This window comes from Lycium barbarum, chromosome 4 (assembly GCF_019175385.1).
Source record: "Lycium barbarum isolate Lr01 chromosome 4, ASM1917538v2, whole genome shotgun sequence".
In the NCBI taxonomy this organism is placed as follows: Eukaryota; Viridiplantae; Streptophyta; class Magnoliopsida; order Solanales; family Solanaceae; genus Lycium; species Lycium barbarum.
The window spans coordinates 52551360-52564254 of NC_083340.1; the positions used below are offsets into that span (position 1 = coordinate 52551360).

At 43.2% G+C, this 12895-nt stretch overlaps 1 pseudogene; it reads right to left on the reverse strand.

Annotated features, from left to right (window-relative positions):
- Window positions 1-872: 872 nt before the first annotated feature.
- On the reverse strand, window positions 873-8345 carry LOC132637487 (uncharacterized; annotated as a pseudogene).
- Window positions 8346-12895: the final 4550 nt, after the last annotated feature.

A 12895-nucleotide genomic window follows, 5' to 3' on the forward strand; every position in this document is an offset into this window, starting at 1 on the left:
GAATGTTGTAGCCAGCTCTAATGATATGACATGCATTTTGGCTTAATCAATCTGATTTGTCCATCCTAATTATTCATAAACTCTTACTAACCCTTTGAATTCGAAACCGAATGTCTATTCCCAACAACTACGTCAAAATCAAGGCCTTCATACAACTAGTGGCGCCCGAAGGTGTTTTTACCAACAAGTCTCACTCATTTTCAATTCTCTCAAATCACAATCGCCTTACGGTGCCCGTGAGGGTTTTCACTAATAAAAATCTCTCATTTTCAATTCTCTCAACTCACTATCGCCTTATGGTTCCCGTGAGGGTTTTCACCAATAAGACTCTCTCATTTTCAATTCTCTCAACTCACTATCGCCTTATGGTGCCCGTGAGGGTTTTCACCAATAAGACTCTCTCATTTTCATTTTTTTCCATTTCCCTTATGCTGATGCCATAAGTGATGCCAATGATGCAAATGCCTTATACTCATAGCTTGCTCATCCTTGACATTCTTAATGATTGATCTGAAGGTCTTTTATTTGGTTGTAACGTGGCTTTTGGATACGGTTGGAAATAAAGGATGGCATGGAGGCTCAAATACAATAAAAAAGTAATAAGGGATGAGACTTACAACGTTTGGAATCGACTTCAAAATAAAACAATAACTTCTGTCCCAGTTTCTTCGAAACGGGAAATTTGGATTTTCTTTGGTTGGACCGAACCCCAGAATAGGGTTGCCTACGTATCTTGTCGAGACATGAATCAGGTCAGACGTAGTTCCGATTTTTATATATATATATATATATTGTTGTTTTTGTTTTTTTTAATTGTTTTTTAATATTTATGAAAAGCTTGATTCCATACGAGGGTTGCGAAAGAAAAATAAACTATGGCTCAAAAGGGGTAGCAAGGGATGACATAATGCATAGGTAGCAGAATAGAATGCCTTCGTCATATCAACCCTTAAAAATATCAAGCACCAAACAAGTAATCCAAAGGTAGGGAGATGAAAATCATACATAATATCTTTTCACTGCATCTGCATTGATGGCAGTTTCAGACATTTTGCCTTCTATGTCTGTCAGATACAAAGCACCATTGGGAAAAACCTTCTTCACCACGAACGACCCCTGCCAATTTGGGGCGAACTTGCCTTTGGCCTCGGCCTGATGTGGAAGAATGCGCTTTAACACTAATTGACCCACTTCGAAATGTCTGGGACGCACCCTTTTGTTGTGTGCTCGTGCTATCCTCCTTTGATACAGTTGACCATGACATACCGATGTTAATCTCTTTTCGTCAATCAGACTCAATTGCTCTAAACGGGTTTTGACCCACTCATCATCATTAATTCCAGCTTCCTCAATGATTCGAAAGGACGGGATTTCAACTTCCGCAGGTATAACCGTTTCGGTCCCGAATACCAACAAATAAGGAGTTTCACCTACTGAAGTGCGAACAGTTGTGCGATAACCCAATAAAGCAAAAGGAAATTTTTCATGCCATTGTCTCGAACCTTGCACCATTTTGCGGAGTATCTTTTTAATATTCTTATTAGCAGCTTCCACAGCCCCATTTGCCTTCGGACGATATGGAGTTGAATTTCGATGTGTAATCTTAAACTGCTGACATACCTCATGCATCAAATGACTGTTGAGATTCGCCGCATTATCTGTAATCATTATCCTCGGGATTCCGAACCTGCAAATGATGTTGGAATGAACGAAATCCACCACGGCTTTTTTAGTCACCGAATTGAGAGTTACTGCTTCCACCCACTTTGTAAAGTAATCGATGGCCACTAAAATGAACCTATGCCCATTGGACGCTTTCGGCTCAATTGGCCCGATCACATCCATCCCCCAAGCTGTAAAAGGCCATGGAGTAGACATTGTGTGTAATTCTGAAGGAAGAGAATGTATCAAGTCACCATGTACCTGGCACTGATGACACCTACGAACGAAACGGATGGAATCCCGCTCCATTGTAAGCCAGTAATGGCCTGCTCGAAGTATTTTCTTTGCCAAAACATACCCATTCATGTGCGGTCCTCAAACTCCTGAATGTATCTCAGTCATGATAGTCGAAGCCTCTTTAGCATCTACGCACCTCAAAAGTCCTAAATCTGGAGTCTTTTTATACAAAATTCCTCCACTTAAGAAAAATCCGCTTGCCAGTCGTCGAATAGTTCTCTTCTGGTCACTGGTGGCATGTGCTGGATATTCCCCCGACTCAATGTATTCTTTAATATCATGGAACCAAGGATCACCATCAAGTTCCTCTTCGACTGTATTACAATAACCATGTTGATTGCGAGTTTGTATGTGTAAAGGGTCAATGTGAGCCTTGTCTGGGTGTTGGAGCATTGAAGATAAGGTGGCCAAAGCATCAGCAATCTCATTATGAATCCTAGGAATGTGCTTAAAATTCACTGTTATGAACCGTCTGCAAAGATCCTGCAAACACTGTAGATATGGTATAAGCTTCAAATCACGGGTTTCCCACTATCCTTGAACTTGGTGGACTAGCAAGTCTGAATCCCCCAATACCAATAATTCTTGAATCCCCATGTCGATAGCTAACCTTAAACCCAAAATGCAAGCTTCATACTCCGCCATGTTGTTGGTACAATAAAATCGAAGCTGGGCTGTTACAGGGTAATGTTGTCCTGATTCCGAGATAAGAACGGCCCCTGCCCCAACTCCCTTCATGTTAGCAGCCCCATCAAAAAACAACTTCCAACCCGGATTGTTATCCGAAATTACCTCCTCGAGGCATGACACTTCTTCATCAGGAAAGTACGTTTTCAATGGCTCATATTCTTCATCCACTGGGTTCTCCGCCAAATGGTCTGCCAAGGCTTGGGCCTTCATCGTGGTCCGAGTTACATACGAAATATCAAACTCTGTGAGTAATATCTGCCATTTTGCAAGCCTGCCCGTGGGCATGGGTTTCTGAAATATATACTTCAAAGGATCCAAGCGGGAGATAAGATAAGTAGTGTAGGATGAAAGATAATGTTTCAACTTTTGTGCAACCCAAGTCAAAGCGCAACACGTCCTTTCTAGATGAGTGTACTTAGCCTTATAAGTAGTAAACTTCTTGCTGAGATAATAGATTGCCTGTTCCTTCTTGCCTATAACATCATGTTGACCCAATACGCAACCAAAGGAATTGTCTAGAACCGATAGGTACAATATTAAAGGTCTCCCTGGTTCGGGAGGAACCAATACAGGTGGATTCGACAGATACCTCTTGATTTTGTCAAACGCTTCTTGGCATTCGTCAGTCCATTCAATCGCAACATTATTCTTTAACAACTTAAAAATGGCCTCGCAAGTTGTTGTGAGTTGAGCAATAAATCGACTAATGTAATTCAACCTCCCAAGTAGGCTCATTACCTCGGTTTTGTTCTTTGGCGGTGGTAACTCCTGAATAGCTTTGATCTTTGCAGGATCCAATTCGATACCACGCCGACTGACTACAAACCCCAAAAGTTTCCCTGACGGGACTCCAAATATACATTTCGCTGGATTGAGCTTAAGATTGTACCTGCGAAGCCTTTCGAAAAATTTCACCAAATCCTTGACATGGTCAGACTGCTTTCTTGATTTAATGATCACATCATCCACATATACTTCAATTTCTTTATGCATCATATCGTGAAATATGGTGGTCATCACCCTCATATATGTTGCCCCAGCATTCTTCAACCCAAACGGCATGACTCGATAACAATATGTACCCCATCTGTGATGAAGGATGTCTTCTCTGTATCATCATCATCCATAACGATCTGGTGGTACCCTGCGTAGCAATCTACAAAAGACGCAATCTCATGCTTAGCACAGTTGTCTAGCAAAATATGGATATTGGGCAATGGAAAGTCGTCCTTCGGGCTTGCTTTGTTTAGATCACGATAATCCACACACACACACACACGTTTTGCCATCCTTCTTCGGAACGGGGACAACATTGGATAACCATGTAGGGTATCGAGCGACTCGAATGACTTTGGCCTCAAGTTTCTTTTCGATTTCTTCTTTAACCTTCACACTCATGTCTGATTTTAGTTTCCTTAATTTCTGCTTCACAGGAGGGAATGTGGGGTCAGTTGGCAATTTGTGAACCACCAATTTAGTGCTTAAACCCGGCATATCATCATAAGACCATGCAAAAACATCCTTATATTTAAACAAAGCCTGGATTAATTCTTTCTTGGAATGTGGTTGAACATGCACACTTAGCTTAGTTTCCCTGACATTATCTTGATGTCCTAGATTGATTGCTTCGGTTTCATTCAAATTAGGATTCGTTTTATCTTCGAAGTGTTTCAAATCCCTGCTTATTTCCTGAAATACTTCTTCTTCATCATATTCAGCTTCTTGGTTCGTTGTTTCATGGTTAGGTTGGATTTTAAGATCTGGCTGAAAATTCCGCATGCATGTCATATCACTAGAACCAACATAAACAAAACTGTACAAAAGAAAATAAACAAACACATTAGAATTTACGGAAAAGACAAATTGCATTTCATTGAAAGGAAGGATAGAAGGGTTTGAACATTAAAACAAGCAAAAAATAAAAACCCGAATTACAACCCTGGAATAACTCGGATAACGGAAAGGAAAACAAAACAGACTACCAAAATTCCTTCCTAGTTGGGAGAGGAGTGACTTCCCAATTGCTGAGTTGGACATCAGGGCAATGAACTGCACATCCGCATTACTGGGACCCCCTCCAATTTCAACCATATCAGCTTCAACAAACAAGTTCTGGAAACACCCAATCAACCCAAAATCCATGTCCAGTACTGGCTGGGAAAAACTGCTGGTATCCTTGACGAAGGACTTGTAGATCGGTGGTACAGGCTTAGTAAGTGACTATGCTTTTTTTTTTTTCCGCTTTTTAACGCTCTTTCTATCTTCAGCCGTTGGTTTGAACCCCAGACCAAATGGACCTGGACTCTCACGTGGACACACCGGATAAACCATACCTTGTAGAGAGGCCCCCAAGCCTTTTCCTGGCTCAAAACCATATTTTAACATTTCATTTACCACCATAACAGATGTTGGAGGCAACTGCGGTCTCAAAATGGGTTTCCCTTCAGGGATCTGCTCAGCTACCACTACCTCAGAAGCTTGATACACCAGTGTTTCATCAGCATTATCCACTTCGATAAAGGGAACAGTGGAGTCTTTATAAATGGAAAAATCCCCTTCACCGTGAACGATCACTTCCTGCTTGTCATATTCAAACTTGATCATCTGATGCAATGTGGATGGGATTGCCCCAGCCATATGTAACCACGGTCTTCCCAACAACATATTATAGGAGGCATTGATGTTCAATACTTGAAAATCTATGGTAAAATCAGCAGGCCCTATTGTAAGCACAAGATCTATCTCACCGATGGCGTCAGTTTTCGCTCCATCAAAAGCTCTAACACACACATTGTTTGGTCGAATTCTTTCAGTACTTACATTTAGTTTTTGTAAGGTTGACAGAGGACAAATGTTTGCACCAGAGCCCCCATCAATCAAAACTCTAGTGACATAGGAATGCTCACATTTTACAGTAATATGAAGGCTTCGGTTATGTCCAGTACCTTCAACGGGTAGTTCATAATCTGAGAAAGTGATCCTATTTACCTCAAATATCCTCCCAGCAATTTTCTTCAATTGATTAACTGTAATCTCAGTAGGGACATGGGCTTCATTCAGAATCTTCAACAAAGCTTTGCGGTGTTCATCTGAGTGTATTAATAAAGACAACAAAGAGATTTGAGCAGGGGTTTTCCTTAACTGCTCCACAATGGAATAGTCTGGCAATTTCATCTTTTTCAAGAACTCCTCAGCTTCCTCCTCTGTTACAGGTTTCTTAACGGGTATTTGGCCCTCCTTCACCTGTTTGGTTTTCCTTAACTCTTCCGGAGCGAAGCATCTTCCTGAACGAGTCAGGCCCCCTACTTCGTCTACCTCTTCGATGATTTCCTTCCCTTGGTAAGTCACCATAGTCTGATTATAATTCCAGGGAACCGCCTTAGCATCAATTATTGGAAGTTGTGTCACTGGCTTAATAATGATAGGGGTGGTGAACGCCCCTTTGACAGTTAAAATAGTCCCGCTCGATACCCTTAGCACGATCAACTTTGTTTGTCCTTGACTTGCCCCAACCTTCTCTGGAGCTCCTTTTACAATCAATAAGGGTTTCATCGCGTCTGACTGGATTGGCCTCTTTGTAGCCTCATTTAACCCCAAAGGTGTTGTTTTTGCGGAATCTGCCACATTTACTGATTTCTCCACGCCTGCTTCAATCTTCATGATAGGCTTGTACGGAATATCAGACCCATCACTACCATAGATCAACTCCAACATGTTTTTTTCTTTATGATTTGGTAGTGGGTTTTGATTGATATTCGGTATGTCTGCATTCTGCACCACAATTTGCTGCGTATTAATCAAATCTTAGATTGCTTTCTTCAAATACCAATATTTCTCTATATTGTGTCCCGGGGTATCAGAGCAATAAGCACATCTTTGAGAGTAATCATGATTTTTTGGAGGCGGGTTTGGGATCCTTCCTTCAATTGGGGTTAAAACATTTAATGCCCTCAACTTCTGAAACACATCAGCATATGATTCCCCAATGGGAGTAAAGTTATCCTTGACCGTATTTGCCCTTTTGTACTCTGGCTTGGGCCGAAAATTGGATCTGGGAGGGCCTTGGTAAGTCTGTGGAGGTGGAGTACGGACTTGCTGGGTTGGCACGCGCCATTGCGGCTAACCAGGGGGTTGGACATATGGCTGCGCACTGTATATGGGGTACTGAGGGGGCGGAATAGAATATTGTGGGTTTTGGGGAGGGAAGTAGTGTTGTGGGTAATTATATGGATCTTGGGTATAGTTTTGGGGTTGGGGTTGAGTGTATTGGCGAGGCGGGCCCCTCGGGTTTCGCCGTGGCCCAGGCGCAACTGAGCTACATCTTCTTTTTTATTCTTTCCACCAAAACTCCCTGAACCATTTTGAATGGCTTGGGTTGTTGCCTTCAACGCGGCAAAGCCGACAATGCGTCCTGTTTTGATTCCTTCTTCTATTATTTCTCCCATTTTAATGGCCTCAATGAACGGTTTTCCTAGGGCCGGGATCATGTGTTGATAATATGTCTCATCTTGTGCCTGGAGAAAAGTCTCCACCATCTCTCCTTCTCTCATTGGTGGCTTTACCCTTGCAGCTTGTTCATGCCAACGAATCGCAAACTCCCTAAAACTTTCGGTAACTTTCTTCTTCAGGTTGGTTAGAGACTTTTTATTATGAACCAGATCAATATTGTACTGAAATTTTTGCACGAACTCATTTTCCATATCATCCCAAGTATGCCATTTCACAATGCCCTGATCAATAAACCATTCTGAAGCTAAACCAGTCAGACTCTCCCCAAAGTAAGCCATGAGCAATTCCTGATTACCCCCAGCTCCTCTCAGTTGGTTGCAGTATCTCCTCAAATGAGCTATGGGATCACCGTGCCCATCGTACTTGTCAAACTTCGGTGTCTTAAACCCCGGAGGTAAGTGAACACTCAGGAACATACACAAATCACTGTATGAAACGCTTTTATAGCTCCCTGATCCCTGCAAGTTCTTCATAGCTTGTTCTAGACTTTTCATCTTCCTAACCATTTCGTCATGCTCTACATTCTTAGTAGCAACCCCATACTCAGCGCCAAGATGCGTAACCGCATTCTTAGCAGGACCTCCATATTCATGGCCAAGATGCGTAACCGCATTCTTAGCAGGTCCTTCAGAATCGATTGGAGGATTAAAATGTAGAGTCTGATGATAAGGATCAGGAGCCCCAAATGCAAAATCGGGTGAAAAATGCTGCTCTTGACGGATGTCAGATGGTGGCTCAAAGTTTGACCTTTGCATAACCGCAGGTGGCGGTATTGTGTAAACGGGCCTTACATTTGCAACATGCTTGGGGTTAGACAGTGGGCATGTGTAGGCAGGCCCAGTGGTTGCAATCCCGAAATGATCGGTCCTGATTGGTACCCTTGGAGAACGACCTACAGAAGTTTCTGCCGTACTGGGCAAATTGGTGTAATGACCGAACCCAGGTGGGTATACCGGATCTTCCGCAGTAGATAACGGTGCTTGTGAGTATGCCTGTGCGGCAGAAGTGATGTCGGGGAACCCAGGGATTGACTGAGGAGGTTGCTGACCATTCGACCACCCTTGCAATATCTCAATCATTTGTTGCCTGAGAATTCTATTCTCCTTAGCGATGGCAGATTCCTGTTGAGCCACCCGTTCTGTTTCATCCCCCGTGTTGATCATCGATAGCGAAGTCCCTTCCGTCATTCAGATACTGCCTTATGACCTTGTGAAATAATGACGCGTTGCCAGTATGGCCACAAACCAACCACTTTTACCTTAACTCTTCTCTGTAAAACAGCCAATGTTAGGGTTAACTAGTTCATAATCATTCATTCATATGCATGTATACCATGGCAGGCCCCAGCACATTTGGATAAATCGAAGTAATTGTGACTAGTAAGAGATAAGGCAATATTTTGATTTTATTTAATATATAAGTTGTTCATGAAAAATATTGGTGCGGAAATATTGAGGAAGGCTAAGGACAAAATTGGAAATTTGAAAAATGGTTTCATGAATTACAAAAATTAGTCACAAATAATTGGGCTTGGAAAAAAAAAATAGGCCCAAGGTGGGCCGGCCAAAGGGGGAATGGGCCAAGGCCCATGTAGAAACTAAATAGAGTAAATAAAAAGAAAAAAAGGCCACCATTATTCATCATTGAAGAACATTCAAGAGAAAGAGAAATTGAGAGCAAGAAAAAAAGGGCCTCTCGGCCAAGAAGAAAAAAGAAGAAACAAATTGAAGCCTCCAATCTTTGATCCAAAAAAAATATACTCTCCTAGTATTTCCACTAATTCAAAGGTCCTCTTCAACGTGGTATAATTGTTGAAGCAAGAAAACCACTTTTGGTGGCAAGTTCAAAATTCTAGTCAAGTGAAAAATTAAGGAAAAAGGTAAGAATTTCTCTTCTTTAATTATGTTATGGAAGGTTTATGTATGTTGTAGTATGTAGAAATGAATGAAAATCATTGAAATAATATGTGTTGTGTGTGGGCCGTGTAGGTGTGTGTGTGTAATTGTGGCCGTGTGGTGTTGTATGGTGGAGGAAAGATGACTTAATTTTATTTAGCATGTTAGTTGTGTTGTTGTGGCCTTTATGATGTAAATGAAGGTTTAATGGTTCAAGTCGGCATTGAAATTTGTTGTGAGTTGTTGTAGGAGATTAATGTGATTTTTAGATGGTTTTATGTAATTGTGAATGTGAAGTTGCTAAAGTGTGAATTGTTGTTGTAGTTTATGAATTTGAAGGAAGAAAATGTATTGTTGTGGCTTTTGTTGCATTTGTAGAGATTCGAGTGGAATAGAGTTGGTTGGATTGTTTTGAATGTCGTGCAGGTTACTAATGTTGGAATATATTCCAAATTAATTGTTGGTATTGTTGAAATGATTGTTGGTATGGTTGTTGATAAATTTGGCTGAGTTGGATTCTCGGGGTTGTTGTATTTACGGGGGAGATGCTGCCGAAATTTCTGTAGACAAGTACTAGTTAGAATTGAATTTCTAAGTACTTGTAGCTAACGTTTGGTAATTAATAACGTTATTGTAGATCTTGGGGAGCCCGAGACTTGAGTCGGGATTTGTGTAGCGAGCGATCGAGGTATGTAAAGCCTAACCTTTCTTTCTTTTGGCATGACCCTTATGAAACGAGCACATGACATATATGTATGATTTTAAAGAAAATCCTATTGTTAGAGCCACTAGGATGGCTAATATCCTTGACTTCCATAAGCTACTCCATATGGTTTGATGCGTATTTATGATGTTCGGAGTTCTAGTTAATATGTTTCCGAATGTTGTTCAAAAGATGATTAATATGACTAAAGTCTTTGATACATATTTTGATACATACACATGGTTCAAAAAGCTCCATTTAGTTTGATCCATAATGATATCCAAAAGGTACCTAATATGATGGTTACTTGACTTTCCCAAAAATGACTTCTGAAACGCTTTTAGAAGGTTCTGTACTTCAAAAGTTCATAACTTTCGTATACTAATTCCGATTGACCCGAAACTTGTTTCTGAGCCTTCGGATGTCGGTAAATATATTTGTTCATCGAGTCTTGGAATTTATTTATTCATTTATATGCATATGGTTTCTCACTACTCCGCTCGTGCACACTACTATTATATCGTTCGCCGAGTCCCGAGCCAGTTTTGTCATCATGTGCACTATGTTATATTCGGCAGTATGATGTGTTACGGTTCCCGAGACCCTCGCCATAGGGCCGGGTACCGCTTATATACGGCGTTATGATGTGTTATGGCGTATGATGTGTTATGATGTTGTGATATGTTATGATGATACGATATGTTCGGGATTGTACGGAGATTTGAAACCTTCTGGAGTATGATGTGTTGTGGCGTCAGCGTCGGAGTGGAGACCACGTTCCTGAGCAATATGCATGATTTTTATTTGCATTACTTATGTTTTCAGAACAGGCTTTGATATACTGATTCTGTAATCATTTTCCATACTCCTTACTTCAGTTATGATTTGGATTACTGTATTTCATGCTTTACATACTCAGTACATATTTCGTATTGACCCCCTTTCTTCGGGGGCTGCGTTTCATGCCCGCAGGTACAGACACTCGGCTTGGTGACCCGCCAACTTAGTATACATATTTTGCTACTTTGGAGTGCTCCCTTTGATCTGAAGCCCATATTTTTGGTACATATCTTTGTTGTACATGTTTCTGTATATATATGACTATTTGGGGTACGGCGGGGCCCTGTCCCGTCATATGTTTCTGTTGTGGTTTGTAGAGGCCTGTAGACGTATATGTGGGTCATGGGTCATTATTGTTCGTTTATGTCTGCGATCGGTGTCTTAAGCGGTCCGTTTGCTGTGATGGCCGGAACGGCCCATATGTGTGTGTCCGGACGTATATATTTGGGCGATGTATTTTCCGCCAGCCTCGTCGGCTTATGTACGATATTTTGCTATATATGACCGCTTAAGATGACATCTGATTTTAGTATCTATATAACTTAATGTATGCTGAATACGAATAAGTCTTTGATATATCGAGTTGGTAAGTGAGTGTGTATGGGTGTCCAGCTAGGGCACCAGTCACGGCCCACGGGGCTGGGTCATGACAAAAGTGGTATCGGAGCGGTTTGTCCTCGGAATGTCTACAGGCCGTGTCTAGTAGAGTCTTGTTTATCGGTGTGTTGTGCACCATATCTATAAACAGGAGGCTACAGGACATTTAGGGTGTTACCTTTCTTTCGATCTTAGATCGTGCGATTGAGCTGTGCCATTAGGATGACTTCTTTCTGACCGATTGTTATGTTTACAGTGATGCCTCCGAAGAAGACGACGGCTGCCCAGAAGGGCAAAGCAGCGGCAGGAGAGACCAGTCAGATACAGAGAGTCACCCGGGCTCGTGTTCAGACTATGCTCGATATTGCACCCCAGTCGGCGGGTTCTGCTACACCCCCACCATTAGAGGAGCTTGGAGCAGCAGCCGCTGCCACCATGGATCAGGGGGCGGCTCCACCATTAGCTCCGGAGGCCCCAGCGCCCGAGCCTCTAGCTCCTCAGCCAGGGGCGGAGGACAGGACGATGAGAGATGCGGTACAGCTATTGACGAGATTGGTAGCAGGACAAGCTCGCAGACGCGGGCCATGGGGTGATGATGTGGATAGACGTGACAGTTTGAGGGTTCATGATTTCTTGACCTGTAATCCCCCAGAGTTCTACGGGTCTAAGCCCGAGGAGGACCCCCAGGATTTCATTCGACAGATCAAGCGTACGCTGAGACTAGTCAGGGCTTCTGAGACTGAGTCTGTCGAGCTGGCTTCACATAGACTGCGGGATGTAGCGATTAATTGGTATGAGTCCTGGGAGCTGTCTAGAGGTGAGGATGCTCCTCCAGCCGTGTGGGGCGAGTTTACAGCAGCCTTTCTCAGCCATTTTTTGCCTCCAGAGCTGCGGCGAGCGAGAGTTGACAGATTTTTACAGCTGAGACAGAGAGGCAGGAGTGTCCGAGAGTACAGCTTAGAGTTTGATTCTCTGGCCAGATATGCACCCACCATTGTAGCTGATATGGCCGACAGGATGCACCGGTATGAGATGGGTTTGGATCATTACTTGGTTGATAGCTGTATGGCGATGGCATCGCAGACTGGTATGGACATTGCCCGGTTACAGGCGTACGCACAGGGGACGGAGGATCGACATAGAGGGCGTCAGGCCGATAGAGACCGTGACAGGAGGCAGCCCAAGAGGGCTAGGTCAGCTGATTATTCTGGGGAGTCTCGAGGCGGGCAGCCTCAGCAGCAGTATAGCAGATATCCTTCTCAGTCAGGCCGGAGTACACATCCACAGTCTACAGGCAGACGATTTGATGGTGCAAGGCACTCAGGAGCGGGCCAGAGCTCCAGGGTTTCAGTTTCGCAGGTGAGCAGATGTTCCAGCCAGGCGAGGCCACCTATGCCTCGATGTTCTTATTGTGGGAGGTCTCACCCAGGAGAGTGTTATCGGGATACGGGTGCCTGCTTTTCTTGTGGCCGCTAGGGCCATATTGTGAGAGATTGTCCATTGGCGGGTGGTTCCGATGGTGCAGCTCAGCCGACGGGATCAGCTGCGGGTTCATCCTCCACTTCTGTTGCTATGCGCCCTATGGGGTGGGGTATGTCAGCGCCAGCAGGCCGCGGTATAGGTCGTGGCGGAGTTTCTGATTCTAGCGGTCCCTCGAACTGCATATATGCCTTGGCTAGCTGACAGGATCAGGAGGCGTCGC